The sequence below is a fragment of the Corvus kubaryi genome, unplaced genomic scaffold, assembly GCF_017639235.1.
Source record: "Corvus kubaryi isolate FWS band 111438036 unplaced genomic scaffold, C.kubaryi_AGA036_p1.0 37391, whole genome shotgun sequence".
Classification (NCBI taxonomy): Eukaryota; Metazoa; Chordata; class Aves; order Passeriformes; family Corvidae; genus Corvus; species Corvus kubaryi.
The window spans coordinates 10,997,838-11,003,689 of NW_024581130.1; positions in this window are offsets into that span (position 1 = coordinate 10,997,838).

Below are 5,852 nucleotides of genomic sequence, written 5' to 3' on the forward strand. Positions count from 1 at the left end.
TCCAGGTTTCTTCTGTCTTCTTTAGCCAAACACTTCTGCCCCAAAAGCTGAGCTGGGCTTGGAGGGATCTCCATGTCACACTTGGATGATAAGGCCTGGGAACAAGAGGCTGTTCAAAGCCTCCTCCTTTTGCTGGTACTGAGATCTCCCCTGATTGTGGAGGGTGGCCCTGGGGCTGATGCGGGGGCTGGGACCTGGAGGTTGTGGGGGTGAAGCTGCTTCAGGAAAAGCAGCAGCTTGGGAGGGAGAGGGCCTTTGAGGGAAAGGGGAGAGGAACAGCCCCTGCTGCAGCTGAGCTGGGGTGGGCACTGCAGAGGGGGAGGGGGGCTGGTGTGAAGGGATTTTGGCTCCTTATAGAATGTCCTTCCAGGGCAGGTGGCAGCGGAGAGGGACTGTCCTCAGGAGCCGCCTGCTCCTGGGCATCTTCTGGCCTTCTCATGCAGCCCTGAAACCGAGACCAGAGCTGATTTCATGGAATCCTAGCAGATCCAGGAGGGTTCCTGTGTCCCGTCAGTGGTGGCTGCAGGCTTCATCCCGTGGCATCCCGTGTACCAGCTGTTTTATCTGCCAAGGCTGCTCTCCCTGAGCCCCTCTCCTCCTCCCAGCTCACCAGAATTACCTCTGAATTCCAGGGCATTGCAACAGATAGTGCTTTCCAGGGAGAGACTCAACCCTACCCCTTCCCAGTGAGAAAAGACGCTAAGGATGGGGAGAGGGACAAGTTTGTTTGGGCTGGGTGTGAGGGGAGCAGGGCAGGGACTGGAGTGGGGGACACAGCACCTGGCTGGGCCCCCACCGGGCTGCAGTTGCAGGATCCAGCAGGATGTCACCACCAGTCCGTGCAGAGGGATGGAGCCCCGGGGGTGCCAGTGTGTCCCCCTCAGTGTGGGGGACAGTCAAGGGCCAGGCAGGACCCCTGGGAGTTCAGGTTTGGGCTGCACTGCAGCAGGGAGAGGGGGGACCGCAGGACTGACATCTGCTGTCCTTGTCCCTGCTGAACACAGGCATTTCTTCCAGGAACAGCACGACTGGGCTGGTGCAGCCTCCTCGGGGTGCCTAAGAGCAGTGTGGGGGAACAGAGCATCTCCAGGGCCCCTCTGTACTGCTGCCAGGGCACCAGGACCCAGGGACATGCAGCTGGGAGCAGCCAGGGTCGCTGAAAGCTGATGGGTCCTGGCAAGCAGCAGTGCCTGGCTTCGCATTCAGGTCTTGTCAATTTAAATGTTAATTTAGTTACTAAATTAATTACCAATGTGCCAAGCCCAGCCTGCGTGGGCTGTCCCTTGGGCTCGGCTCTCTACAGGCTCCCGAGGCATCTCTGGAGACGGCCCCTCCTGGATTGATCCTGCTTGGCTACTTCTTGCTGTGGCAGGACGTGGATGGTGTTGGTGTGAGGGCAGCCACAAGGCATGAGGGCTGGGGGCTTCCTGCTGTCCCGTTCTGTGGGAAAGCTGAGGAGGTGTGTCTGGGTGCACGGAGCATGCTGGAGCACTCAAAATCCCATCTGGGCTAGGAGTGGGACACACAGCCCCCAGCACCTGGTCCTGGGAGTTAAGGGGAGGTCCTCAATTGAACTATTTCCCAAAAGGGAAACTGAGGCACGGGGGAAGGGAGAAATGGACCTGGGGCCCCATCCTGCCTGAGCAGCGCAGCATCTCTGTGGCTGAGGAGCCTGAACAATTAGAAGTGATGAAGATCATCTAAAAATAGGGATTTGTAAATGTCAGGTTGGCGAGTGGCTGGGGAACGTGCTGGAGGATGGAGCAGCTCTGCGGGCTTGTCTGTGCCTGTGTCTTTATGCAGGACGAGGGACGTGCACTGATCTGCCCCGGGCTGATCCTGGCTCCCCAAACCCCCTAAACTGCCTGATGCGGATCATCCTGGACAGCCAGCACCAGAGGCACTTTCTGGGCTGTTTTATCCTGACAGGAGCTGCAGAAGGTCCCAGATCTGCTTTGGATGGGAGATGGGGTGGGGGACACCAGCCCCTCAACCCAAGTTATTTTCCACTGGCTTTTGATAGGAGGAAACTCCAGCACTGACCTGAGGCCCCATGGGATGATCCCAGCCTCAGGATTTGGGTGATGTGCTGCCAAAACCACGTCTCTGTGTGGAAAATAGGAGCCTGGTGGCACAGGGACAGCCTGCGGGTGTTATCCCCTCCATCACCTCCAGCCCTGCCAGCTTCTCCGTCATCCACAGAATCCCACCTGTCCCCAACATGCCAAGAACTTGCTTAAAACAGCTGGCAACAGAGGTTTATTTGGAAAAATAATCCAGATTGGGGCAGATTACTGGAACCACGTCGTTCCCCATCTGCCTGGGCGGTGCTGTGCCAGCTCCCTGAGGGGCTGCCTGGAGCCAGCCTTGGCAATAACACACAGCTCTGCTCATTCCTGTGGCTTTGACCTGCTCCCTGAGCCCCCTGGCCAAGCTGTGTGTCCCCAGCTCCTGTCCCTCAGGAAAAGTCTCCCAATCCCTGGTGCTGTCACCTCCAGCACCGCCTTGCTGCTGGGGACAGGTCAGTGCTCAGCAAGGAACCCCTGTCTCCCAGAAATATCCTAACCTGGCTAATTAGGAACAGCCATAGGTAAAGAGGAGAAATCCTTACTACTAATCCCAGTTTCTTTGGCAGGGCACAGGAACCGCCTCTGAACCAGAGGAAGGACATGCAGAGCACTGTCCTGGGTGTGGAGGTCCTGAACCTGCCCAGTGTTTCAAGTGCACCCTGCTGAGGACCGAAATCCATTTCTGTGGATTTTTCCCCTGTGAGAACCCTTCCCTGATCCCTGCCATGAGCTTGGGACAGTGGGAGGTCCACATTGCTTCATGGAGAAGGGACTGCATGCAAACGTGCTGGCAGCTGGGGTTCTCCAAACACAGGGCCGTTTTTGGGAACCTAAAATGCGCATTTTGAGTCTCAGCTTGGTGACAGTGCCCTAATCCAGAGGCTCCCTAATCCTGCTCCTTCGTCATGTGTGGGGTATGCGCTGTACAGAATAATATTGATGCTAACAAGCCACAGGAATTATGCTCCCACAGCTGCTTATCCACCCCCATCCTACCCCTTGCATGTTGCCTGGGGTGGGCTTGGCCTCCCTGGAGGGATCTCACTGCACCCAGGTTGGAGGGCCAGGAGGATCCAAACCTTTGGCACCAAAAGAAGTGCCCTCATCCCTGGTGACCAAAAGCCACCACCTCCCTCCCTCCAGCCTCAGGAGAAACTGGAGCAACCCGCTACCCACACCAGCCCCTTCAGAGAAAGGGCTTTGGCGACAGGGAGTGTTTGGCCACTTCTCCCTCCCTGAAGGCGATTTCCTTCCTCTTATCTATTGCCGGGCTCTGGTGGCTGCTGCCGGAATGGCGCTCCGTTCCTGCTCCACCAACCCCGTGTGCCCGCAGAGCCCTCCAGCCTTCTCCCTGCTTCATGGTCACTCTCACCAAGGCTCCCCAGCTCCGTCCCTGTGCTGCACTCCCAGAGTCACAGCTGGGACATGCTCTGCCACCTGTGCAAATCCACCCCTTGTTTTGCTCAGGGGCTGTGGTTTGGCTGCACCGGGGTGGGAAAGGGAGGGAGGAGGTGGGGAAGTGGATGAAGGTGATGGCAGGCTGAGATTTCTCCCTTTGTAACTCAGTGCATGGGCACCAGAGCCCACAAGCTCCTATGATGGGGGGAAAACCTCAGGAAAAGGTCTTCAAACTGCAACAAGTTTTGCAATGAGCTGAGCTATGGCGATCTCAGGATTCCCCAGGAACCAGGATCGAGTGGGGAGCCAGCTCCCTGCTCAGTGGGACCAGCTCAGAGCATCCAGCAGAATAATTTTGACTCCGGTGTTGTATCCCCACCCGAACACGGCCCAGCTGCAGGCTCTGCTCCCGCTCTCCATTCCCAACTGACCCATCTCGATACCGGGATTTCAAGGGGAGGAAGTTCAAAGGCTGCATCCCTCCTGGAGCCTCCAGGCCTGCCCGGGATGGAAATAACTGTGCTTTCCACCCGGCATCTGAGTCCGCAGGCACCGCGGCTCAGGGAACACAACTCCCACAGAACTCTCGCTCCCAAACCCAGCACAGCAGGCACCGGCTGCTCCTGAGCATCCCCAAACACCCGGCAAACCCTGGCGCTGGCCCCGGCACGGCTGGCTGCAGCCGCGCTCCTCACCCTGCTCGCCTTGCCTGCGCCAGCCTCCCGCCGTGGAGAAAGGCAAACGCAGATGGATCAAAATGCAACGCTTCAGTTTTCATCCCAGCACCGAAACTCAGCATTTTAAGATGCCACATTGCAAAAGCTGCAGCTTCCTTCGGGGAAGCGCCGCAGCCCTGCAGCCGGAGATGCTCCGTGCTCTGGCACCTCATGAATTACACACCGAACCACCCGGGAGAGAAAAATTGCTTTAGAAAACTGTTACCTGGATAATGTTCCTGAGCCCCTGCACTGCTGCCAGGGAAGGATCAGGAGTGTCAGAGCCTGAGACAAGCCACACAAAACCCCTCTGCATCCCCGGCCACCAAGCCGGCTCAGGAAGAGAAGTTTCTAAGCACCGATGAAAACACAGGAGCCCAAAGCTCCCTTGCTCTGGCAAAGCAACCACAGTAACTTCGCCTCAGCCACGGGGATATTCGGAAATCGTTTGCAAGGAGCTTTATAGAAAATAGACGATGGAGTGGGTGCAGCTTTCAATATATTTGCTCTAGGATATAGTAACAGGCACTAAAGCAAACACGGGCAGGGGAACTAGGGCGGGAGCTTCTGCTTCGCTCGTTTTAAATTACAAAGTGCCGAGACAGCCAGGTCTACGCTACATTCTAGAGTCAAAGGGCTGCCCCCGCGTGCCCCGGGGAACATGCACGCAGCCGGCGGAGGCGTTTCCTACAGCTGCATCGCCTTGTGCCTGGAACGAGCTGGAAATGTCATTGAACAAACTAAACGGATAAACGGGCTCGGAAAAGCACGTCGCTTCTCGGGGGGAGCAGCTGGATGGTGTGTTTTCCTCTTTGCAGCGAAACGAAAAGGGCAGAAAAAGAAATCAAGTTCAACTTTGCACCTGTCAAATAGAAATCTAATAGGAAAGAGAGCTGTACACGGTCAAAGTCAAGTCCGGGCTCCAGGAACGTCCAGGAGGGCAGTTTCAGGTATGGCCCGCGGCTTCCTGGGCTGCGCCAAGCGAGCGCTGGGGCGCGGGTACCGCCGGAGGGCCCAGGCGCGGAGCGCTGCCCGATCCTCGGGGGCGGCGGGGCCGAGCACGCCAGCACCCCGCGGGCCGAGCCGGGCGTGCTCCGCCTGCGGGCACCGGGACGGGGGAGCGGTCCAGCCTGGTGCCCTGCGGGAGCCCGTCGGGTCGGAGAGGGCAGGGGGAGCCGGTCCGGAGCCCTGCAGGGAGGGTCACCCCGCTCTGGTGCACCCCAGCGCCCACCCCCGAGGCCGGCTCGCCCTCAGAGACCGGTTTTCGGCGGCGCCGTGGCAAGGCGATGGATGGGCCGGGGCGAGGCGGGTGCCGGGCGCGGAGGCGTCGAGGGGCGGACGCCGCAGGGGCGAGGGCGGGTGCCGGGGGTACCGTCAGAGGCCGGGGGTGCCGGCGCAGCGCGGGTCGGCGTCCTGCTCGTAGCGGTAGTGGTACCCCTCCATCTGGTCGCGGCACGCCTCGCGCAGGTTGTGCAGCCAGCGCTTGATGCCGCGGCGGTTCAGGTAGAGCACCATGAGGAAGACGATGCCGATGAGCGCCAGGACGATGCCGAAGAAGACGTAGGAGGCGGTCTCCAGCCGGCCGGGCTCGCCGCCGTCGCTGTGGGCGCAGGCCAGCGCCTCGGGGCGCAGGCGCAGCAGGGCCGTGCCGCGCAGCCCGGGCGGCCCC